This window comes from Ursus americanus, chromosome 2, assembly GCF_024610735.1.
Source record: "Ursus americanus isolate L20-20 chromosome 2, mUrsAme1.1.p, whole genome shotgun sequence".
Lineage (NCBI taxonomy): Eukaryota > Metazoa > Chordata > Mammalia > Carnivora > Ursidae > Ursus > Ursus americanus.
Window position 1 is genome coordinate 100,334,413 of NC_142128.1, and position 11,418 is coordinate 100,345,830.

Here is an 11,418-nt window from a genome sequence, read left to right on the forward strand (position 1 = left end):
TGGCAGGGACTCCGATGCTGGCAACCCGTTTTGTTTGCTTGATTTACCTTGCGTCTTAGAAACTTAAAAACATACACAGGAAGGGTGTGTAAAAGGAAAGGCCTCCTTCCCCCTTCCCCCACCCCTGCCTCCCCAGAGGCAAGTGTCCTGACCAGCCCCTCCCCCCATCCATTTTCAAACTTCTGTGTAAGTAAAGGCCAATTTGGGGTTTCCTTTTTTTTATTTAAATTCAACTAATTAACATATAGTGTATTATTAGTTTCGGAGGTAGAGGTCAATGGTTCATCAGTTGCATATAATGCCCTGTGCTCATTCCATCAAGTGCGCTCCTTAATGCCCATCACCCAGTTACCCCATCCTCCCCCCCCACCCAGCAACACTGTTTCCTATGCTTAAGAGTTATGGTTTGTCTCCCTCTCTGATTTCATCTTGTGTTTTTTCAACTGGGTTTGTTTCTTTTACCAACCAGAATCATGCTGAATGTATTGTTCTTTGGTGTGCTGGTTGGAGATGTTCTCAGCCTAGCACACTCCTTTTATCCATTATATAGTTCACATAAAGAGTGTCACTGTTCAGGCTGCTTCATTCTGCTGTTATAATTATGCCCACTTTCGTGCACAAACTGGAGCACAGGGGCTGGGATTTGAGGGGGAGGGAGCCAGTTCGAGTCCCTGGCAATCTGCGGTGAAGGTGTGTTGACCTGGCGTCGAGCAGGTGGCCGGCTGTGCAGGCTGACTCTGGCAGGAGGGCGGCTGGACTGTGAATTTGGGACCCAAGGCTGATGGCATCGTGTGTGACAGGGATGTGGCTGGTTTTGCTTTTAACTTTTGTTTTTCTGGGAAATTCTCTCTCTCCTTCTATTCTAAATGAAAGCCTTGCTGGATAGAGTATTCTTGGCTGTAGATTATTTCCTTTTGGCAGTTGGAATTTATCATGCCGCTCTCTTCTGGCCTGCAGAGTTTCTGCTGAAAAACCCACTGACAGCCATATGGGGTTTCCCTGGTAGGTCACTGCTTTCCTTTCTTTTGCTGCTTTTAAAATTCTCTCTTTATCACTACTTTTGGCCGTCTTATTTACTTTGTGTCTTGCTGCAGACCTCTTTGGGTCGGTTTTGTTGGGGGCTCTCTGTGCCTTGTGGATCTGGATTTCTTTCCTTCCCCAGATTCAGGAAGTTTTCAGCTATTTCTTCAGACAAATCTTCTGCCCCCCCCGCCCCTTGCTCTTCTCCTTCTGGGATCCCTATCATGCGACTGTTATGCTGGACAGTGTCGCTGAGTTTCCTGGGTCTATTCTCATTTTGTGTATTTTCTTCCCCTCTCATCTGCTCAGCTTGATTCCTTCCTGTTACTCTGTCCTCCAGATGGCTGATCCGTTCTTCTACTTCCTCGTTTGCTATTTATTCCAGGCAGTTAATTTTTATTTCCATTTAGTGAGTCCAATAGCTTTAATTGGTTCTTTCTTACATCTCTTATCTCTTGGTGAGGGTCTCGTGGAGGTCCTGCACTCTCTTCTCCAGTCTAGCGAGTATCTTTACGAGCATTAAATTCTCTCTCAGACATATTACTTATCTCCATTTTGTTTAGGTCTCTTGCTCTGATTTTGTTCTGCTCTTTCATTTGGGGCGTATTCCTCTGTCTCCTCATTCTGTCTGTTGCTGTGTCTGTTTCTACGTGGTAGGTGAGTCCGCTACGTCTCCTGCACTTGCAAGGAGTGGCTCTGTGAAGAAGAGGTCCCGCGGTGCAATGTCTCCTCTTCACCAGAAAATGGTTTCAGGGGTGTCTCCGGTGTGTGTTACTACAGGGGTGTCCTACCGTTGTTGTGGAGCTGCGTTCGCCTTCCGTCCGGCCTGCGAGGGCTCTCTGCCTGTTGTGGGCAGAGTCTGGTGCCTGTGGTGTCGTGGGCCGGTCCGGGGCTGCCTTGGGCTTGAGCTGAGTCCGACCAGGTGTTCGCCAGAGATGAAGCAGCACCAAACTGAGGGCACTTGCCCTGTGTTGTTCCCTGAGAAGCTTCTGTGGGTGGGTGGGGTCTTCAGTCAGACCAGCTGCCTGCCCCCAGCCCACAGCTGGGGCCACAGTCAGACTGGCGTGTGTGCGGTTATCTTCCCCTGTCCCAGAGCAGGACTCACTCTGGAGCCGTGCTGGCCCTCGTCTGGGCTGCGTGCACACTGCCCAGCTTGTGATACTGCTTTGATGGGATCTTGCCAAGAGCGACTGGAGGGGGTGGATCCGCAACATGTGCAGGGGTGGGAGGGGCAGGGTGAGCAAGCTTTTCCAGCTGGTGGTTCCCTGCTGGAGGGGCCCTGCAGCACCAGGACGGAGGCAGGCCAGAGGGATGGATCCACAGAAGCACAGGGAGGGTGGGGGGTGTTTAGGTGGTTCAAGCATGGAGAGTCAGGGTTAGCAAGGTCTGTGGACCCACCGGTGGTTCCCTGCTGGAAGGGCCCTACAACACGGGGACTGAGGCAGGCCAGGCTGGAGAGGTGGATCCACAGAAGCAGGGGGGTGGTTGGTAGGTGGTGCAAGGTAGTTAGGTGCAGAGTCTCCACACCGGTTCCGCAGGCAGGTAGCTGGGGATCTAGGCTGGGTGGCGGGGACGGGAGGGAAGTGGCTCCTGCAAACTCTTTTGTCCCTGGAGGGGTCCCCACCAACCTCTGCCTCTCCGGGACACAGGTGGATGAATCAACAACCATCCCATATACCCCAGGCGTTTTCAGACTGGGTTCGACCCAGTATCTCAGGGGCTGTTTTACCTGCTGTCCTTTTAGGGCAAGGACTCGGCTTCCCTCTCACCCGCCCGCTCTCCGAGAGCCAAGCTGCTAATTTTTAAAACTCCAGGTGTTAAGTCCCGCTGGTTCTAAGAACTCAGGAAATTCGGCCTCTCTGGATTTCCCAGCCGAATGCTCTGGGGATTTGTCTTCCCGGGGTGGGCTCCCCTGGTGTGCGGCTCTCCCTCCGCGCCGCCCTCCCTCCAGCGGCCCGCCTCTCCCCCTGTCCTACCTGCTTCGCTGTGGCCTCTTGTCTATGTTCGGCTGCGGAGAGTCTGTTCTGCCAGTTTTCGGGCTGCTATCTGGGTTATTTATGCCCAAGTGCGTGCTCTCCAGGAGGCCACGCAGCAAGAAGCGAGCCCAGCACTCCCTGCTCCGCCGTCTTCCCAGCAGCCTCTGCGCCCGGCCAAGGCGGCGGCTCTGCGCAGGCGAGGCCACTAGATGGCGCCCAAGCCAGTAAGATGAGGCCGGTGGCTGCGGGGAGAGCTTCCGGTGCAGATCCTGAGTTCCTAGAAGCCCTCCGGCATTCTCCCAATTCTGGAGGTCTCACTAAACCCCTGGGCGGTTGTGCGGAGGGAGCGGGGCGCCCACGATGGGTCCGCAGAAGGTGGCAGGGCTGCAGCCCAGGGGCGGGGGCGCTGCCTTCTAATTCACAGCAGTTCAGGGAGCACTGGACGGGGGAGGGGGGAGGGGCGCGGGCGGGGCGACTGCAGCGAGGGCCCTGCGCTCCCCCTTGCAGTGGACATACACATACAGGCCCGACGGCTGGAGGGGGGGGGGGTGTCTCCCTGCTGGACGTTGAGGTTTGGAATGGCTCTAGGACAGCGCCTGCCGTAGGATAGAGGAAGTAGACACTGACGGACCCCATTATATGTTCTGGGGACCGCTCTACTGGTCAGTGCCCAAACGGTCACATGAGGGAGGTGCGCTGAAGCCCCCACAGTCCATGTCCAGGGGTGGGAGGGTGTGGCCTTATCCCCTCTGCCCAGGAAGGCCGCAGGGTTCCGGAACTATCCCCATGCTCTCTGTCCCCAAGTTCAGAGCCCCCTCCCCAGGCTGCCCGCCCACAGCAGCGCCATGGCCTCCCCCAGCGCCAGAAGCTGCCCCGGCTCCCAGGACAGGGGCTCTGGCCCTGACTTTGTTAAATGAATTTGCAGAGAAACATGAGCCCCCAGCCCAGGTTCCTGGCACACTGCAGGTGCTCCAAGAGCTTTGTGAAGGAGGAAGACGGACAAGGGACAAGCTGCAGACGAGTGATCTCCCGAAGATGGCTGCACCATCTCCTGGGTGAGCACCCTCCACCCCAGGGCGACATGCGCACCCTGCGTGGGGGCTGGGCTCCGTTGCCTCCCCTGGGATCTGAGGAGTCTGGGACTCTTTTCTTTCTCTTTCTCTTTCTCTCTCTCTCTTTCTTCCTTTTTCTTTCTCTTTTCTTTCTTTCTTTCTTTCTTTCTTTCTTTCTTTCTTTCTTTCTTTCTTTCTTTCTTTCTTTCTTTCTCTTTTCTTTTTCTTCCTTCCTCCCTCCCTCCCTCCCTCCCTCCCTCCCTCCCTCCCTCCCTCCCTCCCTTCCTTCCTTCCTTCCTTCCTTCCTTCCTTCCTTCCTTCCTTCCTTCCTTCCTTCCTTCCTTCCATTTGACAGAGAGAGAGAGAGCCAGCGAGAGAGGGAACACAAGCAGGGGGAGTGGGAGAGGAACAAGCAGGTTCCCAGCGGAGGAGCCTGATGTGGGGCTCGATCCCAGAATGCGGGGATAACGCCCGACTGAGCCACCCAGGCGCCCCTGGGACTACTTTAGAAGCCATGTTCCGCGGTGCTCATGCTCCCAGTGCCCCTGGGACATCACCCTGGATCCCTGACCACCGTGGAGAAGTCCACCTATCCCAACCCAAACTGCAGATCTGTTAACAGGCACATTGTTTGAGGTCCTTCCCTTCTGGGCTTGATGGTGTCTCACAGCATCAGATAATGAAACACAAAGCCCAAAGCTGGGGATGAACCACCATCCCAATTTGCCTGGGCTTCAGGTTTGCAGACTTTCAGTGCTAACATTAGGAGAGCCCCAGTCCTGCTGGGGTGAAGCATTGGTTCCCCCAACTTCCGAGTGCATCAGAAACACCTGGGGAGGGGCGCCCGGGTGGCTCAGTCATTTAAGCGTCTGCCTTCAGCTCAGATCATGATCCCAGAGTCCCTGGGATCGAGCAGTGAGCCTGCTTCTCCCTCTCCCTCTGCCCCTCACCCTGCTCAAGCTCGCTCTCTCAAATAAATAAATAAAATCTTAAAAAAAAAAAAAAAAGGCACACCCGGGGACTTAAGAAAACACAGAGGCTCTACGCCTGGAATCCCCAGCTCAGTGGGTCTAGTGTGGAGGCCAGTCATCGGCATTTCTAACCAGCTCCCGGGTGCTACTTGCTGCTGGTTGTGGCCCAAACTTCCAGTACTGGCCTGAATGAAAGGCTGGTTGGGGTCTGCAAATCCCAATTTACTGGGTGTCCCAGTGCTCCATTCTGTCTGGTCCAGCAGTGTGGCCGGACACAGAGGGGGTCAAGCTCCTCCGGGTCTCAACCAGGAGAAACCCCTATCTTGCTGGTTGGGTGGCTGGTTGCTGTGGAAACAGGGCTAAGCCCAGAAGTGCCCAGGTTCCTTGGCACCTGCTTCCCGGAGGGAACCCAGCCCCGGGGGAGGAGTGAACAAACAAACAGGGAGCAGGGATCAGCCCTCGGCCAGGGAGCAACCCAGAGGAACCTCAGGACTGAGTCTTCTGGAAAGGAAATCACTCAGCTCCCATGGTCCTTGGTTTGAGTTCCAGAGCTAGAAGGGAGCTTTGCAATCATTGGACGAACCTCCTCTTTTACCTGGGGATGAAGGGGGCCATGAGTTGACATGGCCTGCTGAGAACACTCGCTGAGAATGTACAGTTGGAAGCAGCTTCTCCCCTTCCAGCCACCTCCCCAGAAGTCCTCCCTCCAACCAGGAATGCCCACAGCTCCTAACTCCGCTCTGGCCCACCGCTATGAGCCCCCACCTTCGTGGGTCCTTCACATCCCGGATGGCTGAAGTCCACATCCGCACTGGCCGCTGTGAACCACAAGCCTGAGCAGAGCAAAGGTGGGGAGCGGCTGTCTTATGTTAGGACACCGAGCACAAGCGCACCCAAACTTCAATATTAAAATTGCAGATTCCTGAGACTGAGTCAGTAGGTCTGAGATGAGCCCTGACATTTTCAACAAGTGCCCTAGGTAACAACACCCCAGCACCATCTTCCACAGACGGCCACCTGGGAAGAAGGTGAGGAAGTGACAGAAACCCAACTCAAATGTGCTTGGGAGGAAGAGGGGTGGTTCAGCTCTAAAACCCTGACAATGCACCAGGCAGAGCGAGGATGTCACTGGGGCTCACAGTCAAAGGGAGGGGAGGCCTGGAATGAGTTCTCCCCTCTCTCATGGCTCATTTCTCCCATCCAGCTGGAAACAGTTACCATCACGCAGTACTGACTCACTCCCACCCAAATTAAGAAACCCTGGGGAGGGCTGATTGGGTCGGGTACTTCTCCCTAGACCAGGGAACGGTCGGGTGAGTGGGGCCTACGTGGGGCCCCATAGCCCAGGCCTGGTTTGGCACCACTCAGGGTCTGAGGGAGAGTCGTGCTAAAGAAGCAGGGGAAGACTGCACCAGATTCTTGGTTCCAGACTGTGGAGGCTTCTGCCAACCACTGAGCCTCTGGGTGGGAGACCTGGTGTGGTAGCCAGCATCCAAGATGGCGCCATGATTCTTGTGTCCTGGTATTCATGTCTCTGTGTCGGCCCTTCCACATTGAACGGGGCCGACTTGTGTAAGCGATGGAGAAGTAAGGGAGTGTCTTACACCGCTAGCCTGTAGGAAACACTGCAGCTTCGTCCTTGCTCGCTCTCGGATCACCAGCTCTGGGGGAAGCCAGCTGCCCAAATTCTGAGGACACTCAATCGGCCAAAGGGGTTGCCAATAGAGTCAGTAAGATAGTTTTTTTTAAGATTTTTTTATTTATTTGAGAGAAAGACACACACAGAAAGAATGTAGAACAGGGGGGAGTGTCAGAGGGAGAAGCAGACTCCCCGCTGAACAGGGAACCCGACGTGGGGCTCGATCCCAGGACCCTGAGACCATGACCTGAGCCGAAGGCAGATGCTTAACCCACTGAGTCACCCAGGCGCCCCCAGGATAGATATCTTAATGCAGTATTTTAAAAATAGAAATTCATGCCAAATATGAACAAAGTATCAATTTTAAAGCTTTTACAGGCTTTAGCAATAAAAGCCCCTGGAACCATACTGGCGCCTGAAACGAAAGGCGAAGTCAGTAACAGCGGCCCTGCCAGCAGGTGCAGGGACCCGCCAGGAGTGCGGGAGCCCGGCCCCAGCCGCTGGGCAGCTAGCGACACTCATTGCCCTCACAGGTGCCAGGACAGGAGAAGGCACACATGTCATCATCTGGCTCCAGGAGGAAGGCCGCGGTCTGTCAGGACAGGGGTGCTGGGCCGGACAGGGGTGCTCGGCCAGAGTGGCCATGCAGCCCGCTCCCTTCCAGCCACTTCCAGACCCACCATCCGATACAGGCGCCGAGGGAGCACACAGTTGTGGAAACAGAGTCTGCAAGGGCCCCCGCAGAGCACCTTCGTGTGTTCCCGTCACCCCTCAGAACAACTTCCGAGGGGGCTCTGTGATGATGGACAAGCCAGGACAGGGAAGCAGAGGTGCAGAGCAAGTCTACGCAGGCGGACGAGGGGCGGAGCGGGGATTTGCCCGCAGGCAGTCTGACTTGGCCATTTGCGGATCTGGATCTCTGCTCTGCCAAATACACGCTGTCTACACTGGGTAATTACTTGACCTCTCTAGGGCACACGGCTCTGTGATATCAATGATTGCATGTTTACGGCACTTAGCACCTCAGATGGCACAGAAACGCCGGGCACTGGCCATCACTCTTCTGCCAGTTGGAAATGAACTTCAGACGGTAGCTTCCGCTCGCGGACAGTGGCCACCTGCTCTCGTTCTCTGCTTCTTCCTCTGCCATTCTCTGCTTCTTCCTCTGCCGCGGACCTGGGTACCCGCCCCTCCCGCTGCAGGGAACCCTGGCCTCTCCTGCAGGTGTACCCACCCCTGCACCCTCACACCAGGCAGGAGTGCGGCCGGCAAGGCTGGCCACTCCATCCAGCTTGCTCACGGGCTCCAGCCCTGGCCCTAGAGACTTCCTGAGCAGATCCACTCGAGTGCACACACCCCAGCCTGGCAGCCGGCTGCCACCCGGCAGGATCCCCAGGCCTCAGAGGTAGGGATAGGACCAGGTGACAAGGGGCAGGCTGGGACACTACTGGCAGCCGGGCTGGAGGGGCTGGAGGCTCCACCTCCGCTCTCCCGCCCCCTCCCCCTTCCCTTCCCCCTCAGCAGATCACAGCCCACAGCAGCTCTGTGGGGCCTCAGCCTGCTTGGTGTGGCTGGTGTGCAGGCAAACCTGGCCCGACTTTCCTGGAGCCTAAGTCTTCTTGATTTGCTCCCTCCTCTTACTGGCTTCAGCCTCCTCCCTTCCTGGGAAGGGGCGCGGGGACAAGTGATGCAGGAGCCCCGAAGAGAAGGGCAGCCCTGTCCCCAGGGTCCAGCCCCAGGGCAGAGGCCAGCAAGAGCCAGGCGGGCTCCCATGTCTGGCTCTGGGAGAGGCCTTGCGAGCACAGGGTGGCCCAGGGGTTCCAGGGCCTCCGTGGAGGGGGAGCAGAGGCACCCAGTAGAAGGGCCCTGAAGGGTAACTGATGAATTCAGGGCCACGTCCCCGGTCCCCCGGTCCCCCGGCAGCGACCAGTAGGGAGCAGTAAGGGGTGCAGGGAGGCAGGTGGAGCCCGGTGTGGGCGAGCGCAGCACCCGGCTCTGCTTTAACGGTTTGGTGTCGATCTGGAACCCACAGGGATCCACAGGGTTTTCAGCCGCGGAGGGACGGACGCAGGGACGAGGAGACCTGCTTTGGCAAAGCTCTCTGGCTGCGCTGCAGAGAAGGGGCCAGGGATGGAGCGTGGGCGTCCTGCGAAGACACCTGTGGGCTGGGCATCACTGCGGCTTGGGGACGGATGAGGTGAGAATCTGAAGACCTGAAGACGCTGCCACTCACCGACCGCAGGGATTCGGGGGAGGGCAGATTTGGGGAGGTTTGGGACATACTGGGTCGGATGCCAGTGGGACTCCACAGGAGAATCCAGCAGGTGTCTGGGTGGTGCCATGTACCACCCTTACGTCTCCATGCCAAGCACCCCTGTCCCCCGGTGTCCGCAGGAGACTACGTCTCCCTGTGGCCCCCAGCCTGCCCCAGTGTCAAGGGCCTCCGTGGTCCCCAGCAGAGAACCCCTGAGGACTTGTAATACCGCTCAGGGCCCCACCACACCAGGCGGGGGTCCCTCGGGGTGACAAACCCGACCAACCCCTGCAAACTGCCACCAAGGGCAGCCACTGTCCTGTCCACAGTTCATCCGGAGCGCCACTCCATGTGCGCGGCAGCTGTTCCCCCACCTCCAGTCCCACCTCTCCACTCCCGATGGAGCAATCTTCTCAAGCATGAACCAGTCATGGCACTGTGAGCGAACACCTTCTCACCATGACAGCCGATGTCACCCAGCCTGCGAAGCCCTCCCAGCTGTGCCCCTGCTGTCCCCCCAGCCTCATCCCCCACTCCCCTCCCCAGCTCCGAGCTCCACTGGCCATCTTTCTGCACATGCACAAGCTCTGTTCCTACCGCCGGGCCTTTGCATGTGCGGTTTCCACCCCAGAAGGCTCTGCTCCCAGCCCTGCAGGGGGCTGACTTCAGGTCTGGAAGCAACCCTCAGAGAGGCCCTTCCTGACAACCGCCCCTCCCCCCGTCACTGAATGAGTGGCCCGCCGCAGACCATGTCATCGTATGCACTCCGCATCACTCTTTCATTATCAGACAGTATTTCCTTTCCTTGTTTACTTGGGTCTGTCTCCGCCCAAAAGGTTGTCAAGTTGTCAGATGGCAGGGCCCTTTTAGGGATCAATTTCCCAGTGTCCCCAACGTCCACACTGGGAGGGTAAGTAGGGCTCAAGGTTATTTGGTCAGTGAATTGTTACTGAATGCTGTAGAGCCCCTGGTCGAAAGTGCTTCCGAACCCTAACATTCCATTCGGGCAGCTTGGGGACATCCCTGTTCCTAGGGACAGCATCTAGTGACACTGCCAGGCTAAGATGACCCGGTGTCATCCTCAGTCACCCCAGCTATGAGATATTGGGACTGGGACATGTGTGCTGTGTGCGCACAAAGCCGCCTCCTCCTGCACGGTCCGGGGGGTCCGCGCAGGGGCCGGCCTTTCCCCACGCCTCAGTCCGCCCCATCTCCTGCTCTGGAGGGCTGACACTTCCTGCAGGGCCACCACCGGCTCCTCACTCTGGGCTGAAGCCGGCCTGACGGTAAAGGCAGGAGCTGGTGGTGGCCGGAGGCGGGGAGGTGGGTCATCCAGAGCGCACAGCAGGGAGCACTCACTTCTGGGGTCAGAGCCCTTTGAGAACAGGGTGAAAGCTGAGAAAAAGGGCCACCCACTTGTCCAAATTGGCTCACAGGTTTCCAGAGGATCCCTGCAAACAGCCGATCCACAGGGTGCAGAGGCCAAACCAGAAGCCTCCCTCCCCGATTCTCGAAACTGCCAACACTGTTTACCACTTGCTGATTGCCAAAGGGGTTTTACACACAGAACCTCGTGGCCGCAGCTAAGAAAGCCGCGCAGGGGCTCCCGTTTCCTGGATTACTAAACAGGAAGCCCCGGAACCAGCCTCCCTGCAGCCAGATCCCTAGGCACACCGGCCTCTAGGAGACAGAGGGAGGACCGGGGACCCAGGAAGGGGCGGGAGAGCGCCCAGGGCAGCAGCAGGGAACCAGGAAGGCCGCTGGAAGTCAGCAGAGCAAAATTTTCAAGTAGGAACTAAATAAATAAACAGGGTCAAATATTGTAAAGCAGCCAGGGCGCCAAGGGATCATTAGCCTTAAGCAGATTGTTGGTGACCTTCGTTCGGTGGGGACAGAAGCCAGCCCCGTGTTGAGACAGGGGCCACGACTTCCTCCCGAGCAGTGTGCAGTGGGAAGGAGATGGGGCAAGAGCGAACAGGCCTGGGCTCAGGGGACGCGAACTTTCTTCCTCTTAGGATGAACCTCGAGCCTGCTTACCTGCTGAAGGGAAGTGCAGCCTGGCGGGGACAGGAGACGGGGACAGGGGTGGAACCGGACGGGCTGGTGGGAAGTAAGGTCAGGAGAGATGAGGTGCAGGGCGCGCCTCAGGGCCTGTTTGCTTGCTGGTAGCGGGTGAGCTCACCTGTGGCTCGGGGCCAGGAATGGCTGATGCAGGGGCAGCAGGGTCGTGCGAGGCCGCAGGACACGCAGCACCTGACAAGGAAGAGGGGCTTTCCTCCAGCAGCACAAACAGGCTCCGGGAGGGAGGCTTTTGTTTTTCTCCTCCTGCGAGCCAGCATCCCCCCGGCTCCCCGCGTGGAGGTCTGAGCAGGGAGACACACGGTCATGGCCTGATTTACAGGTAAAATAGGAGAGTCCCGCTGGAGCGCGCATACCGACGCCCCGCAAATAGCTGGGAAAACCAGGGAATTTAAAAAATGTTTTCCAAGTGAAACAGCTGGGTAGC

General features: G+C 57.3%; 2 long non-coding RNA genes across 2 annotated transcripts; one reads left to right on the plus strand and one right to left on the minus strand.

Moving 5' to 3' along the window:
* Positions 1–201: 201 nt before the first annotated feature.
* LOC148110694 (uncharacterized) lies at positions 202–3,158 on the minus strand. Its single transcript, XR_015723218.1, has 2 exons — positions 2,997–3,158; positions 202–2,009 (listed from the first exon to the last, which is right to left on the minus strand). It is a non-coding gene; the product is annotated as an uncharacterized LOC148110694 (long non-coding RNA).
* Positions 3,159–3,197: 39 nt separating this feature from the next.
* On the plus strand, positions 3,198–10,828 carry LOC123791779 (uncharacterized). The gene is made up of 3 exons (XR_006779499.2): positions 3,198–3,307; positions 3,922–4,051; positions 7,192–10,828. It is a non-coding gene; the product is annotated as an uncharacterized LOC123791779 (long non-coding RNA).
* The last annotated feature ends 590 nt before the right edge of the window (positions 10,829–11,418 follow it).